This window comes from Adelges cooleyi, unplaced genomic scaffold (genome assembly GCF_023614345.1).
Source record: "Adelges cooleyi isolate 19-005CV unplaced genomic scaffold, UGA_ACOO_1.1 ACOO_flye_CR_arks_rails_tigmint_CR_PRNA_25, whole genome shotgun sequence".
Classification (NCBI taxonomy): domain Eukaryota; kingdom Metazoa; phylum Arthropoda; class Insecta; order Hemiptera; family Adelgidae; genus Adelges; species Adelges cooleyi.
The window spans coordinates 326,935-345,652 of record NW_026095915.1 but is presented as its reverse complement, the minus strand read 5'-3'; the positions used below and the strand labels follow the sequence as shown (position 1 = coordinate 345,652).

Here is an 18,718-nt window from a genome sequence, read left to right as displayed (position 1 = left end):
TAGCATAGTAAATTCTCTTGTATTCGTCATCATGCATAGTACTACCTGTAACATCATTTTCTGTAACAAATAAATTATATAGTTAGTCAAACCGTGATGTTGTATGTATCCATAGCAGTAACTCTAAAAATGAGAATCATTTGGCCAATTAATGAATGCAAAATATAATATTAACACAAAACCTATGTCTTTTAAAGCCTTTTTAGCTACCGCGTTTAAGTGATCTCTAAAATATAGAGAAGGCGTACATAAGGTGTTAAGATCATTAATAGAAAAAACTCGATGGAGTTGAATACCATGAAGAAAGAAGTCGTGCAGTAGCGGAATACGGTTCCAGGAAAATGACAAAATATGACATTTTTCAACATACAGTGTCAGACCGTTGAGATGAGCCAAATACAGAAAAAAACTAAGTTCAATATGTAGTAGGCAACCATCCACTGATACAATACTAAAAAAATGTTGATGTCGTAATACAAGGATCAGAAACCGCTTCTTGAGCATAAGTGTATTCTTAAAAATTGATACACGCCGTTCAAAATAATACCCGAAATATAATAGTGGTAAAAGGTTATTAAGGCTCCCCAACTAAAATTTAACTTTTTAGTTATTATTGTGTGAACAAAAGAAATTGATAAGCAAATTGTATCTTTCAAACAAGCAATACTATATATTTACTATCATCTTTGTAAATGCTTTTGTTTTCATCAGCATGCGCAGGAGTACCTGTAAAACAAATATTAAAACATTTTTTAGTTAACTAAACCCGGTCTATTGTATTTATTCATCTCAGTTTCAATTAATCAATGCCAAATATAGTGTTGATTTTAAGTCGATAAGGCCCCCTCCGCTCAAGAAATAAATTAAAATATACGTGTATTACTGTTACACAAAAAAATTTAATTATCTCTAAAAAAAACTCACAAATTATCAATATAGTACAAATAAATTGATTATGTAAAAAGTAATACTTTAAAATTGTATGTTTATATTTACAACAAAGTTTGCTCGTAACAATTTTTCTCGCATTATTAAATGTGGTACATTTCGAAATTCCATCACCTGCACAAATTTATATATAAACTGGTTTATAATACAGTATTTAATAATATAATCGTATTTATGTTTTATTTTGATATTTAAATCACTAATACGCATTTTTTTCACAAATGTACAAAAATATCGCATACAAAGTATAATATAGAAGTGCAATAATCAGTCAAACAATAATATCTTAAACAATGAACAAAAAACTATACAGTATAGTTCAAATTATAGTATTAGCATTAAGCCGATGGCTCTTAAGGTCCTGATAGCTACAGCATTTATACACAAAATATAGCGAAGGTATGTACTACGAAGCACATAAACCACGTAGAAGAGAATTATAGCTCCTAAAAATTTTCATAATAACCAAGGAGATGAGCCCAGTCAAGAAATCAAATAACTTCAGCTTGTAGGTTTCAATAATCCGCGGAAAAAGCAATACTAATGAAAATATATATCATGTCGTCTGCAAAAAAAAAAGAACTTCTTGTTTTTGCAAAAGTCCCTCTAATGAGCTAACAAAATAAAGAGGACTAAGGTGGTCCTATTGATAGACGCTTGAGGAGATAGTAGAAGGTTCAGAAACCGCTCTGTTCGCTTTAGTGCATTCTTTCCTATCGGAAAGGTAAAATGTGAGGGGTTTCCAATGTCAATTATTAGCGTAGAGTACAATGATAAATGAAGCGTTATTAGTGCTATGAGTACTATGATTCAACCAGCTCTTGGTAGTATATCAAACAACAAGAACTAGTATCGTATTTTGTCTGTCGAGTCATAAGTATTTGCTAACATAAAACGTCAACAATCTATTACGTTAAAAATGGTATTTTGTGGCAAAATGTTAAAAATTGATAAACGCTGTTCCAAAAATTACTCTAAATATAATAGTTGTTAAAATTATTATAACAGTAAGTCTCCCCAACTAAACTTTACTAAATTTTTTGTAATTAACTTTGTAATTACTTTTAGTTGTATCAGCAGGCATAGGAATTTCTGTAACATACATTTTAAAAAAATACCGTTTTAAACCCTTTTATTACATTGATCCATAACAGTTACTAAAAAAGGAGATAACTTTGACCAAACAATAAATTATGTGCTTTTAAAATTTACATAATTGTCAATAATGTGTAAAAAAATAATGTGGAAAGAAAATTTGATCGTTCAATCAAATCATAAGTTCTTTATACTACTAATGAATAACTTTGTAAATACTTTGTTTTTCATCATTAGCCGCCGGAATACCTGTAAAAATAATTTTAAAAATAATTTAGTTATTTAAACTCGGTTTGTTTATTTATCCATAACAGTTTCAATTAATTAATGCTAAACATAGTATTAATATTAACTGTTGAATAACTTTGTAATTACTTTTGGGTTTATCAGCACGGATACCTGAAACAAGAATATAATACAGCTACGTAAACCCAGTTGTTATATTAATTTATAACAGTCATTCGAAAAATAAAATTACTTTGACTAATAAGTCAATGCAAAATGTTTTATTATCATAAAATTAATCTCTAGCAAGTAGTAACGTTTGAAATAATACTTTCTTCACAATGAATTTAATAATAATCAAATTTGTTATGTGTATTAATTCTCTCTTTTACAAAATTTCTTGTGACCTATTATTCCTTGATGAACCTAATTATATTCAGTACACTTCGAAATCGTTAAAGATGTGTTTGAAAAACCTAAGATATGTAACAATCTAATATTTTTGTAGTTTTTGTTTACATTTACGTTTTAAGGGGCTTATTGGCCTTAGAAAGTTGTTTATTAAAAAACTGATAATTTTATAATCACCTATTATGTTAAAAATATCCTGTTGCATTTTATATTTTTCTGTCATTATGGAATCTAAATTTGAAAATAAAACCAATATTTTACAATATATAATTATTTGTATTATATTAAAGTGTTAATTGATTACGTTCTAGAGAGTCATAGGTTTTAGTATCTGCATGTTCTGAAATTAAAGCGAAAAATGTATATACTTTTTGATTATCAAGCGACTGTGTGAAAATATGTTAAAAAAAGTATTACCCGGTACAATGAACATTTGATTTAAATATTCTGAAAAAAGCAATAAAAAAATTGTTGTAATGAATTTAATACTCTATTCTATCATAATCTAGGGTAGAAAAGCTAAGAAAAAATAATATGTGTGTTAGAAATTCGAAATAAAATGGCTAGCTCTATAATATTAAGTTATATAGAATAAGACTATTATCACTGAACATTAGCCTTAACCCTTTCACTGTCCTAGACGTGCTACTATTCTACAATCAATCAATTAATTACGAAACCTTTTTCAGTATGGCGATAGTTGTGACATGTAGCAGTGTGTAAAGCACAATGGCAGTGAAAGGGTCAAAGATATATTTTTGTTGTTAACTGTACACATTTCTATAGGTACATTTCTTCTTTAAACAAGAATTTTAATATCACATAATTATTATTACGCGTTCCATAGTAATCTTTATCTATCATGACTGTAAGTACATGCTCCAATCCATCTAAAACAATCAAATACAAGTTCGACCTTTAGAAAAGTTCCAAATAAAATTAAAATTAATAAAAAAAAATCATTAGAAAAAATTACCCCTGTTAAGTAAATAATCAATTTTTAGAGTCAAGTGTGCTCTTAGTAAATTATAGTAACTTTTAGTAAAGGCTCGTGCCCCTATGCGACAGTGCACAGATCCAATCAAAAATATAAAACTACCACATTTTGAAGATGCCACTCCGCCCATGTATTAAAAAGTTTTGTGCTGGCAATTTTTTACAAAATCTTAAATTAAAGACAATGTTAAGTTTCATAACTTTCAGGTGATAAAGATAACTTTTTTTTACGACAATTTTTGGAGGCGCTGTATCATGAAAGCCAAACTCGTATTATTATAACAAAAAATTGCATGGGCGGCATCCTCTTAAATATAAAAATAAATTTATATTTTATTTACAAGTAATTTGACACCTAGGCAATCATTGTAATACAATTATATATTAGTACATTGATTGTTATCTTACTTTTTATATGATCATCTTTATAGTCAGAAGCTTTCTTGATTTGTATGTCTGTAGTAAATGTTTTAAAAAAAATAGGTATGTGTAAAATTAGTGAAATTTAAAAACTCTCAAAGTTAGTCTATATGATTATAAAATATAACTCACTTGAAATTTCAACCATCTCTATATATTCCACTGTAAAGAATAGTTAAATATTATTTTTTTTTAGATTTTAATCTACGTTGTGTGCTTAAGTATAAATAAAATACTTACTTATACTTATATCTGCCAAAACATTTACGCAGATTAGTGATATTAAAACATAGGAAATTTTCATTTTTATCTAGAAAAATTAATAAATTTAAAGCAATTGATATAAGGCTCGGGTCTTCCGTAGTAGTCGTGATGAGAAAGTTTTGGTTTTAAAATTTGTTTTATACATTTTTTATGATTTTTGACTAGAGATAACTTAACCTAACCGAAAAATAGTTTTTTGTTATTTATCTAATTCATGTCTTTTAGGATTATTTGAGTTAATTTCAATTACTTGAGTGGGATATTGACATTTTTTTGTCTTAGCATATACACGGAAAAATCGACACCATTTACAATCGACTCCGGTTATCATAACGAAAAAAACGTAGTGGTTAGGTGAGACGTTTAGCACACCTCGGATAAATGTCTACCTCGTTGGACCAACAAGTAAACCTTAAGAGAGATGTGAGTTATTGATTAAGTAGCGATTTATGGCAGCTGGTCAAAGTTTAAAATCGGTTCCCTGTAAAATCACTGAAATCGACTTACACACTTATTCACAGTTGTTACACATATATCCTTCTATAGCCTTATATATCCTTCTAATGAGGGTGGGGATGGGGATTGGGATGTGGCTGGCAATGGTGGCGGGGATGTTAAATTTTTTAAATTATGTGTTGTTTTCACAACGAACAAACTTTAATAAATAGTAAAATAGATTCAAAAAAACCAAATGAATGTTTTGCCGATTAAGGCCAATTATTAACATTCTCGTTTTGGTTTTAAAATTATTTTAGATGTATGGTTTTTTTTTTATAGTTATCTTTTAAGAATACGTTTTGCACTAAATTTCCCATTGCAAAACATGACTAAGCAAAATGCTTGTTACTCTCAATCCATGCTTTTATAGCAAACATTTTTATGATATAATCGAAAAAGAATAATATATTTGGATGAAACGTTCTTAGAAAATTTATATTTTAAATTAATAAAAGTACAAGATGAAAAATAGCTTAAACTTGAGGTGTATTTTAAAGATACAATTTTAAAAAAATGTTTCATCATAAATGCTCATTTAAATTTCAAAAACATTATGTTTGTCTATATTTCGGCAATACAGTAAAATAAAAACATTATTTTGCAGCGCAACGTTGTTAGTTTATTTACAAATCTGTTTTTAACATCGATGCCGAGCTAGTATTCTTATGGTGTGTGTTTTTTTTTTGTATCTGCAAACACGATACCATGTGTGACTATGGCCCGATTTTCATTAGATACTCGAAATTATATGTGATTGGGTCAAAAGTACAAAAATCTAACGAACCGGCTTTTATTTGATACACTAACAATTTTGATAATGGTAATCATTTTTTTTTTTTTATATACTAATTTTAACTTGTGTTAATATATAATTGATACCACAGAATATCAACATTGGCTTGTGCTTATATATTTACTTTTAGTCTACATTTATTCGAAAAAATGCAAACCAGTCGATAATTTGTTCTGATATTATTATTTTTCAAAATTTGTACTTATATTTTTAATAAAATTATATTTGGTACTTCAACGAGATATGAAGATACTCTTTCGTGATTGCAGACTTGGATGAAAAATGTTTCCTATATTTTTAGGTGCTTATATATTCTACTATAGTTTTCAACACATAGAGAATTGTTATAATAATTTAATATGGTTTTAAATAAATAACTACATAACATGTATCTCACATAAGATGGATTACCCGGTATGGATGAAAACTTTTACCATAAACAAAGCAACAAGAAACTACGAAAAATGGTAAATTTTTTAAAATTACAACTACGTTCTAAGTACATTTTGTTTATCCATATATTGGCAATACAGTAAAATAAAAACTTTTTTTGCAGCGCATCTTTGTTAGTTTATTTACAAAACAGTTTTTTAGCACCGACGCCAAACTAGTATTCCTATGGTGTGTTTTTTTTTGTACCTGCAAACACGATACTATGTTTTTCTATGGCCTGATTTTCATTAGATACTCGAAATTATATGTGATTGGGTCAAAAGTATAAAAAATCTAACGATCTGGCTTTTATTTGATACTCTAATAACTTTGATAATGGTAATTATTTATTTTTTAATTCTAATTTTAACTAGTGTTATCATATAATTGATACCACAGAATATGAACATTGGCTTGTGCTTATATATTTAATTTTAGTCTAAATTTATTCGAAAAAATGCAAACCAAAGGTAATTTGTTCTGATATTATTATTTTTCAAAATTTATACTTATATTTTAATAAATTAAAAAAATATGAGGTAAAAATAAAGCTTGAACTTTGAAATAAATTTTAAAAATATAAAATCAAAAATTTTGCATCATGGACACAAATTTAAAATATAGATACATATTATGTTTGTATTTAAATGACAATTATTATATCTATTCAAACAATTTATCATAAACTAAGCAACTACGAAAAAATGGTTTTTTTTATTTAAAATTACAACTATATTCAACTTCTAAGTACATTTTGTTTAGCCATATTTCGGCAATGCAGTAAAATAAAAACATATATTGCAGCGCAATGTTGTTGATTTATTTAAAAAACAGTTTTTTAGCACCGATGCCGAGCTAGTATTCCTAGGGTGTGTGTTTTTTTAACTGTAAACACGATAATATGTTATTCTATGGCCCGATTTTTATAAGATACTCGAAATTATATGTGATTGGTTCAATAGTAGAAAAAGTCTACTAAATCACGCACAGAATCGATAAAAATCTAAAAAAAAAATTATTAGTTTTTCAACTTTTGACGTTAGCTTTCTATAAAATAGCGGAAAACTATCGAATTAAGACAAAATTTTAATAAAATGTTTATCAGGCATGTCCCTATTCTCAGGTATCCTTAAATCCAAATTTAAATAATTCTGCACTCCCTGCAGAATTGATTTTTTAAAAAAATGGTATTTAGTTTTAAAACTGATTTAAAATAAAAAAATTTAAAGAAATTTGGATTTATATGTTTAATATAACAAGAATAAATTATAATTTTGTGTATTATTATTAGATAAATGTGTTTAAAATTCATCTATTTCTGTTTGAAAGCGTACTTACAGCTTTTGAAGTCTGATAGTATTACTTGGAATAGTTGATTAAATGTTATCGAAGGTCTTATACGGAAAAATAATTAAAATTTATTAAAACATATTAAAAGTTTACAGTTTTACCATATTTGACATTTTGGTTGTATTACTTACTTAAAAAACTGCAACGATAGTCAAACCGGCTGCTGCAAAGGTTTACTTACGACTTGCCGAATGGCCTTTATTGTGTCGTCCAAAAAAATAAAATCTAGAAATGTTTTTTTCAAAATTGTTTATGCGAATTTATTTACACAAGCAACATTCGATATTTACATTAATCTAAAGCGGAATATAACTAAGTTTGCATCAACAGTAACTTTGCATCAATATGTTTTTGTGTGACTCAGAATAATAAACCAACAAGCACCAATGCATACAGTGTGAATCACATTGTCAGTAATACTTAAGTAACCATTCTAGTAGTTCGGTGACGTTATTTCTGGGATTCATTTTGTTTACATTAATCTGAAGCGGAATATAACTTACGTATATATATAAAGTATATGAGTACTGAAAAATGTATGGTGATACTATTGAGTTTGCAACAACATGTTTTTATGTGATTCAGAATAATAACACAACAAGTACCTATGCATACGGTGTGAATTGTTATATATAATATATAATTATAGCACAAAACACTTGTTTAACAAACAAATCGTTTTTATGTATACAACGTTTAACCCTTATTAAAATTAAAGTATAAACCTAAAACTGACTCTTTAAGTGTGAGGGGTAAAAAACAATAATATGAACAGTTGAGATCACATTCTTATTAAACCCTATGAAATATTCAGTGGTTCATGTTGAAATCATTACCCTGAATTGGACATTATTTGACATTGGTCAAACTTTTTTCCTTAAGGGGAAAAAAATCTGAAAATTAATTTTGACGGTAGTAAATTTTAAGTTTAACCAAACCACAACAAAAATTAAAGATCTAGTAATAATTTTTATTAAAAAATTAATTTCGGGCTGATGTGTAAGAAAGGTTAAGAATATCATCATTTGATAAAGTAAGGCAAAAATAGAGAGAAATAAGGTCCAGTGTTTACAGATACATATACAAGTATCGATAAAATCTTTGTAACTAATGACAATTATTATTTGATTGAAAATTATTTTTTAATATTAGGTTGGATTCGATAGACACCCATGTATGGTAATTAACAATATGATGACAATATTTTCAATATCTGTGAGTTGATCACTTTGTCATTAATACTTAAGTAATCATTTTAGGAGCTCGGGGACGTTATTTGTGGGGTTAATTTTTTCTGAGTTTCAATTTTCTGTGAATAATTTTTAGGTGATATTTTGCCCAAGGATACATTCAGCGTTATAGCAACGTTGTTAGTTTATTTACAAAGCTGTTTTTTAGCATCGATACCGAGCTGGTAATCCTATGATGTGTGTTTTTTTTTATCTACAATATTATACGTGATTTTGTAACTTTGGTGGTTCAAAAGTAAAAAAAGTCAACTTCTTGAATCCCAGAAACGTAATAACCTACAAAACGAATTGGCGGTTTTGCAACTTTCAACTTTAACTTTCTATAACTCAATAAAAAACTGTCGAATTAAGTCAAAACTGTAATAGAATGTTTAGCAGGCACATCTCTATACACCAATATCCTTAAATCAAAATTTCAATAATTCTACACTACCTCACAGGATTTATTTTCTTAAAAATGGTATTTGATTTTTAAATTGATTTCAAAAAAAATAATGAAACATGGATTCATATAATTAATATACCAAATATAAAATGTAGTTTTAAGAACGGAGAGGTCACAGGTTTACAGGAATTATTATAAATAAAAGTGATAAAATTGAATAAAATCACTTTCAAATAAACGCTTTGATGCTCATTTGTAAATACATAAACTTAATTTAAAACTTTCTAACTTTTCTGGTTTATTCTGTACTGGCTTGAAATTACTAACTACCGATTTGCATCGAAACGTTTTTTCGAATGTGATTTTATCACTTTCAGATTTAAAAATTCTTGTAAAACTGTAACCTCCCCGTCCCCACAATTCCCCTACCCAACTATGCTCCGTCCCCACTATGCCCCGACCTCACTGTACTGTTTTTTTCATTTAAATTGTATAGGTACTTATTATAACTAACGAACATAATACTACCACTTAAAATGAATTGTAATTTATATTTTGTCTATTTTTGGATATAACTATGAATTTTGAATATGTTTGTCTAAGAATAATGAATAAAACTATATTTTATATTTGGTATATTTGTGGTGAGCGCTGATTTGAGGATATTGGTGTAAAGGGATATGCCTGCTAATCATTCTATTACAGTTTTGACTCAATTCGATAGTTTTTCGCTATGTTATAGAATGTTAAATATTGACCGACAATTTATTTTTAGGTATTTGTGGTTCTGGGGTGAAGAAGTTGGCTTTTTCCCTTTTTGAGTTACCAATCACATATAATTTTGGATACCTAAAGTAAATCGGGCCATAGTAAAACATGTAATCGTTTTTGTAGATACAAAAAAAACAAACATTATGGGAATATTAGCTCGGCGTCGATGCTAAAAAACAGCTTTGTAAATAAACGTACAACGTTGCTATAACGCTGAATGTATCCCCGGGCAAAATACACCTAAAAATAATCCACAAAAAATTAAACTTCAGAAAAATTTTAGTACATTATTCTCAATTTGAAAAGTTTATGAAATATATGCGTTAAATTTTAAAAGTTGCTGTCAGAAAAACGTGAGCTGGAAGGGGGTTAAAACAAAAAAAAAGTAAGGAAAAATTTAGACCCCATTGCATAAAAACACTACGTAAAGAATAAATATAATTTCTTATTTAACTTAGTAAGATAAGTTAATCACCCCTGTATTATCACATAACATAACAATATAAATAATGTTATTTCACCCTTTTAGTCATACAAATGCATGCAGAACCCTTATAACTTTAAATATTAATATAATATGCATTCAACTTGCGTTATAAAGTTTATTTTAACCTTATGTTAATACAAATTGTTAACGATTTGTTTTCCTACATGATAATTTACAATTTTTTTTCCTACTATTTCTATAATTTTATTTTCTATCTTTAGGTTATTTTCCTTAAATTGGATCAGGATAAAAGTAGAAATTACAATCTAATTCGAAATGTATATTATTATACAACTATTCGATTACTCAAATCTTTAAAAATAATATATATAGATGATTATAGAAACATTATGATGTTGTCGATCCAAGAAATAAAATAGGTCAAACATTCAAATACAAAAACTACTGCAAAACCATGCAAAGCCATAATCTCTAAAGTATCAACACTTGACAAAATTCATTTTTTTTTTTATTAAATATAGTTTGTTCGTCACAAAATTGGAAATAATGTGTGACTTTTTGTGTTCAATCGAATGGTCCTAAGGAAACATCGGTACTTTTACAGTTCAACCGTTTATTTTAAAATAAATTTTTGGGCTTATGTTTAAGAAAGTTTAAAAATATCATAGTTTGATGAATTGTGGAATTTAAGTCATTGTTAAATCATTGTCATTAAAAACAAAAAAATTTCATTAGATTTGTCCGCTAATATCAATTACATTTTGAGCATAATATCAAAAATTTAATACACGTTAGTTTAGATTTTATATTTATGTTATAGAGAAAAAACACAAAGACTTACAAAGTATAATTGATAGAATAACATAAACGCTACAATGTGAATCTGTGGATAGTAGGGTCAAACCAGTATAGTCCAAACATAGTAAGAAAGTATTATATGTGAGTGAGTATTACCTAGTAGTAGTATTTCATTAGATTGGTCCTCTTACATCAATACCTTATAGAGTACATTATTAAAAAAACGTTCATTTAGATTTTATTTTTAGGTTTTAGAGAAGAATAACGGATATTCACAGATAAAAAACCAGTACAGTGGGGTCGGTGCATAGTGGGGACGGAGCATAGTTGGGTCGGGGCATATTGGGGACGGGGAGGTCACAGGTTTACAGGAATTTTTAAATCTGAGAGGACTAGTACAATAGAGTAATGGCATAATGTAATCAAAGCAATGAGGAAACGGAGAGGTCACAGGTCTACAAGAATTATTATAAATAAAAGTGATAAAATTGAATAAAATCGCTTTCAAATAAACGCTTTGATGCTCATTTGTAAATACAGAACCTTCATTTAAAACTTTCTAACTTTGCTGGTTTATACTGTGCTTGGTTTGGACTGTACTGGCTTGAAAATACTAACTACCGATTTGCATCGAAGCGTTTTTTCGAAAGTGATTTTATCACTTTCAGATTTAAAAATTCCTGTAAACCTGTGACCTCCCCGTCCCCAATATGCCCCGACCCAACTATGCTCCGTCTCCACTATGCACCGACCCCACTGTACAGGTTTTTTTTTTTTGCAATAACTTAGTGGACCAAATAACACATATACAATGTCTTGTTATATTTTGTTGGAATGGTCGACGATTCATGTTTCAATCGTTTGTACTCCATAGTTTAAATTATAATCGCTTATTCTTAATAAAATTAATATTTATGTATTATATACTTCCATTAAAGCAATCTCACACAAACTATTTATACTTCACAGATTATATTATCTCAAAGCTATATTATACTTCTATTTTACTAGATTGACAATGTACAAAATAAAATGCAACTAAAAAAACCTTTTCATAGATCCTTAAAATGTAAAGGGTGGGATAGTGAAACGGGTTTTACCATTTAAATACATTAGAAAATGGCCGTTTTACTGCCTCATATGTATATTAATTTCTTGTTATTTTCTAAAGAAAAATCGATTTTCTTACATTTAAATTAAAATAAATCGTATACTTATACTATGATGGAGAAAACAATAAATTTTACCTACATATATTACTTATAAGTTAAATATTACTAACGTGTATAGCCACTAGCGGTCGGCTGTTGCCTGTTATTTAACAATAACCTTTTATGGAGATTTTAAAAATTTTGGTTTTTTTAATAATAGAATAGGAGCAGTATCATGATGTTAAATGTTCACGAGATTTGATCTTGCCATAAAATAAAATATTATCATTTATGACTTAACTATTATTAAAATTTATCTTAATAGTAATAGTACATAGTAATAAAATAATGAAATATTTTTTACAAAATTAGAGCTACAAGTTAATAAACTAAAAAATTAAAATAAGCACGAAGCAGATTATCTAATATTAGACAATTCCAACAATCAAGCGTGAATCTCTTTAAATGAATAACAGTATAACAATATACAAAACATTAGTTTTCCTTTAAAAAAATTGTGTAATAAAAACTTGTTAGTTTATTTACATATCTGTTTTTAGCATCGATGCCGAGCTAGTTAGAACACACCATTCTTATGGTGTGTGTTTTTTTTTTGTATCTGCAAACACGATACCATGTGTGACTATGACCCAATTTTCATTAGATACTCGAAATTATATGTGATTGGGTCAAAAGTACAAAAAATCTAACGATCCGGCTTTTATTTGATATTCTAATAACTCTGTTAATGGTAATTATTTATTTTTTAATACTAATTTTAACTAGTGTTATTATATAATTGATACCACAGAATATGAACATTGGCTTGTGCTTATGTATTTAATTTTAGTCTAAATTTATTCGAAAAAATGCAAACCAGAGGTAATTTGTTCTGATATTATAATTTTTCAAAATTTATACTTATATGTTTAATAAATTAAAAATATGAGGTAAAAATAAAGCTTGAACTTTGAAATGTATTTTAAAAATATAAAATCATAAATTTTGCATAATGGACACAAATTTAAAATATAGATACATATTATGTTTGTATTTAAACGACAATTATTATATCTATTCAAACAATTTATCATAAACTAAGCAACAAAAAACTACGAAAAAATAGTTTTCTTAATTTAAAATTACAACTATATTCAACTTCTAAGTACATTTTGTTTAGCCATATTTCGGCAATGCAGTAAAATAAAAACATATATTGCAGCGCAATGTTGTTAATTAATTTACAAAACAGTTTTTTAGCACCGATGCCGAGCTAGTATTCCTATGGTGTGTGTTTTTTTAACTGTAATCACGATAATATGTTATTCTATGGCCCGATTTTTATAAGATACTCGAAATTATATGTGATTGGTTCAATAGTAGAAAAAGTCTACTTAATCACGCACAGAATCGATAAAAATCTAAAAAAAAAATTATTAGTTTTTCAACTTTTGACGTTAGCTTTCTATAAAATAGCAGAAAACTATCGAATTAGGACAACATTTTAATAGAATGTTTATCAGGCATGTCCCTATTCTCAGATATCCTTAAATCCAAATTTAAATAATTCTGCACTCCCTGCAGGATTTAATTTTTAAAAAAATGGTATTTAGTTTTAAAACTGATTTAAAATAAAAAAATTTAAAGAAATTTGGATTTATATGTTTAATATAACAAGAATAAATTATAATTTTGTACTCGTATATTATTATTAGATAAACGTGTTTAAAATTCATCTATTTCTGTTTGAAAGCGTACTTACAGCTTTTGAAGTCTGATAGTATTACTTGGAATAGATGATTAAATGTTATCGAAGGTCTAATGCGGAAAAATAATTAAAATTTATTAAAACATATTAAAAGTTTACAGTTTTACCATTTTTGACATTTTGGTAGTATTACTTACTTAAAAAACTGCAACGATAGTCAAACCGGCTGCTGCAAAGGTTTACTTACGACTTGCCGAATGGCCTTTATTGTGTCGTCCAAAAAAATAAAATCTAGAAATGTTTTTTTCAAAATTGTTTATGCGAATTTATTTACACAAGCAACATTCGATATTTACATTAATCTAAAGCGGAATATAACTGAGTTTGCATCAACAGTAACTTTGCATCAACATGTTTTTGTGTGACTCAGAATAATAAACCAACAAGCACCAATGCATACAGTGTGAATCACTTTGTCAGTAATACTTAAGTAACCATTTTAGTAGCTCGGTGACGTTATTTCTGGGATTCATTTTGTTTACATTAATCTGAAGCGGAATATAACTTATGTATATATATAAAGTATATGAGTACTGAAAAATGTATGGTGATACTATTGAGTTTGCAACAACATGTTTTTATGTGATTCAGAATAATAACACAACAAGTACCTATGCATACGGTGTGAATTGTTATATATAATATATAATTATAGCACAAAACACTTGTTTAACAAACAAATCGTTTTTATGTATACAACGTTTAACCCTTATTATAATTAAAGTATAAACCTAAGACTGACTCTTTAAGTGTGAGGGGTAAAAAACAATAATATGAACAGTTGAGATCACATTCTTATTAAACCCTATGAAATATTCAGTGGTTCACGATGAAATCATTACCCTGAATTGGACATTATTTGACATTGGTCAAACTTTTTTCCTTTAGGGGAAAAAATCTGAAAATTAATTTTGACGGTAGTAAATTTTAAGTTTAACCAAACCACAACAAAAATTAAAACATCTATATATAATTTTTATAAAAAAATTAATTTCGGGCTGATGTGTAAGAAAGGTTAAGAATATCATCATTTGATAAAGTAAGGCAAAAATATAGAGAAATAAGGTCCAGTGTTTACAGATACATATACAAGTATCGATAAAATCTTTGTAACTAATGACAATTATTATTTGATTGCAAATTATTTTTTAATATTAGGTTGGATTCGTTTAGGGTTAGTCGTCTGTCTATGAAAATGTATTACCATAGATACCCATGTATGGTAATTAACAATATGATGACAATATTTTCAATATCTGTGAGTTCATCACTTTGTCAGTAATACCATAGTAATCATTTTAGGAGCTCGGGGACGTTATTTGTGGGGTTCATTTTTCTGAGTTTCAATTTTCTGTGGATAATTTTTAGGTGATATTTTGCCCAAGGATACATTCAGCGTTATAGCAACGTTGTTAGTTTATTTACAAAGCTGTTTTTTAGCATCGGTACCGAGCTGGTATTCCTATGATGCGTGTTTTTTTTTATCTACAAAACGATATGTGATTTTGTAACTTTGGTGGTTCAAAAGTAAAAAAAGTCAACTTCTTGAACCCCAGAACCGAAATAACCTACAAAAAGAATTGGCGGTTTTGCAACTTTCAACTTTAACTTTCTATAACTTAATAAAAAACTGTCGAATAAGTCAAAACTGTAATAGAATGTTTAGCATGCACATCCCTATACACCAATATCCTCAAATCAAAATTTAAATTATTCTACACTCCCCCACAGGACGTATTTTCTTAAAAATGGTATTTTTAAAGATTTGAGTAATCGAATAGTTGTATAATAATATACACTTCGGTATCGAATTGAGTCAAAACTGTAATAGAATGTTTAGCAGGCATATCCCTATACACCAATATCCTCAAATCAGCGCTCACCACAAATATACCAAATATTAAATATAGTTTTATTCATTATTCTTAGACAAACATATTCAAAATTCATAGTTATATCCAAAAATAGACAAAATATAAATTACAATTCATTTTAACTGGTTCTTATAGACAACATTACTGTGATTAGTGACTACAGCACAGAATATTATAACCGGATCCTACTAACTTTGAATCACTGTTTGAGAAAATACATATTTCCTAAATCAGTACAGATTTTATTTGTAATTTTTTGTTAATTTTTTCAAGATGATTTAAAAAAAGTGGTAGTATTATGTTCGTTAGTTATAATAAGTACCTATACAATTTAAATTAAAAAAATTATCAGGGCAACAATACGGTATGTAAGGTATCAAGGTTCAAAAATGCGAGAATATAAATGGTATAAACATTTAGGTATATAAATGATAAAACCAAAAATTTTTAATATTTTGATTTTACTTTATTTGTATTGTAAATTTTAAATTTCACTTAAAACGTCTTTTTCATTCCCGTACAAAGTCTAGATATACATTTATTATAGTATTTGTTGTCTTGGTTTGTGTTATAATCTTTTATGTTTTGAAATAATAAGACATAATTTGTCAACTTTTACAAACAAATGTGTATAGTTTTATTTAGGTTTTTTAATTTAATGTAAATTGTTATCTTCTTTGATTGAGGCAGTGTAAACAAATAAAAAAAGGACCGTTTTTTTTGTAACAAATTTATTTTTGTTGTTCGTGTTTGAGTGCATTGTAGAATGGTATTGTTAAAAAAACTGTGTCGAGTAACTTTTTTTTTTTAATTTACAACAGTTAATGTACTGCGATTTCCTAATTCGGAAATATTTTATAATAATAACATAATATTATAAGGAGTTTTTGTATAATCATTTATCGTGTGAATTGTTATCTAATATTGTATTGTTGTTTTTTTTTTTCAAAACCAAGCTGTTTTTCACAGCAACTGTTGTAATGTAAACAAATGGTAGGTTCCTATAGGTATAACAAAACTTTGAATATAATAAGAATCTTCGTATTTTACAAACACAATTTGTATGGTTTTATTATTTTTTATTTATCGAAAACGAGGTGTTTTTCATAACATATTTTGTTTTGCAGTTGTATTTGTATTTGAATGTTTGACCTATTTTATTTCTTTAACAGTAGATCGACAACATCATAATGATTCTATAATCATATATATATATATATATATATATATTATTTTTAAAGATTCGAGTATTCGAATAGTTGTATTATAATATACATTTCGAATTAGATTGTAATTTTTACTTTTATCCTGATCCAATTAATGAAAAAAAACCTAAAGATAGAAAATAAAATTATAGAAATAGTAGGAATTGTATATTATAATGTAGAAAAACAAATCGTTAGCAGTTTGTAATAACATAAGGTTGAAATAAACTTTATAACGCAAGTTGAATGCATATTATATTAATAATACAAGTTATAAGTGTTCTGCATGCATTTGTATGACTACAAGGGTGAAATAACATTATTTATATTGTTATGTTATGTGATAATACAGGGGTGATTAACTTATCTTAAACCACTCAATATCTTTCTGAGTTAAATAAGAAACTTTATTTATTCTTTACGTAGTGTTTTTATGCAATGGGGTCTCAATTTATCCTTACTTTTTTTTTGTTTTATCCCCCTTCCAGCTCACGTTTTTCTGATAACAACTTTTAAAATTTAACGCATATATTTCATAAACTTTTCAAATTGAGAATAATGTACTAAAATTTTTCTGAAGTTCAATTTTTTGTGGATTATTTTTAGGTGTATTTTGCCCGGGGATACATTCAGCGTTATAGCAACGTTGTACGTTTATTTACAAAGCTGTTTTTTAGCATCGGTACCGAGCTGGTATTCCTATGATGTGTGTTTTTTTTTATCTACAAAATGATATGTGATTTTGTAACTTTGGTGGTTCAAAAGTAAAAAAAGTCAACTTCTTGAACCCCAGAACCGAAATAACCTACAAAAAGAATTGGCGGTTTTGCAACTTTCAACTTTAACTTTCTATAACTTAATAAAAAACTGTCGAATAAGTCAAAACTGTAATAGAATGTTTAGCAGGCATATCCCCATACACCAATATCCTCAAATCAAAATTTCAATAATTCTACACTCCCCCACAGGATTTATTTTCTTAAAAATGGTATTTAAAATATAATGAAACATGGATTCATATAATTATTATACCAAATATAAAATATAGTTTTATTCATTATTCTTAGACAAACATATTAAAAATTCATCTATCTCTGTTTGAAAGCATACCAACAACGTTTGAAGTCTTGTAGTACTAATTACCTATGGATTTGATGTATACTAACCAGTTATTGAATTCACAAAAACAAAATCAGTCGTAGAGGCGGTGGGACATATTAGACACGGGCTTTATGAGGTACAAATCCTTTACTTTCAATACATTTTTTTTATAAACGTTTTATAAGCATCGATTCATTAATTTTAAAGTGATTTTATCCTGGAGGACTAGTACTGTGGAGTATAGGCATAATGGAATCAAACCATAGATAGCACAGAGAGGTCACAAGTCAACAAAATGCTTATTTGCAAATACAGCACCTCATTTTAATACTTTCTAACTTTGCTGGTTTACAATGTACTTTGTTTGGACTTTACTGGCTTGAAAATACTAATTACTGATTCGCATCGAAGCGTTTCTTCGATAGTGATTTTAGCTTTCTCAAATATAATAATTCCAGTAAACCTGTGACCTACCCATCCCCACTATGCCTACTGTAATTAGTGGCTACAGCACAAAATATAATAATCAGACCCT

The 18,718-nt window shown here is 27.5% G+C and overlaps 1 protein-coding gene and 1 long non-coding RNA gene across 3 annotated transcripts in view; both read right to left on the bottom strand.

Annotated features, from left to right (window-relative positions):
• Positions 1-4,237, bottom strand: part of LOC126837538 (uncharacterized) — a 41,796-nt gene extending 37,559 nt beyond the window's left edge. The window contains exons 1-5 of one of the 2 annotated variants that reach the window (XR_007685533.1): positions 4,228-4,237; positions 4,084-4,131; positions 3,516-3,569; positions 3,097-3,126; positions 2,984-3,019 (exon numbers count right to left, since the gene is read on the bottom strand). This is a non-coding gene — a long non-coding RNA (uncharacterized LOC126837538). Of the gene's footprint in view, positions 1-2,983; positions 3,020-3,096; positions 3,127-3,515; positions 3,570-4,083; positions 4,132-4,227 lie in introns of those variants that run through there. The other variant, XR_007685532.1, reaches the window with a different exon arrangement.
• The window catches only part of LOC126837486 (uncharacterized), a 162,886-nt gene that overhangs the window by 133,025 nt on the left and 11,143 nt on the right, over positions 1-18,718 (bottom strand). The window lies entirely within an intron of this gene.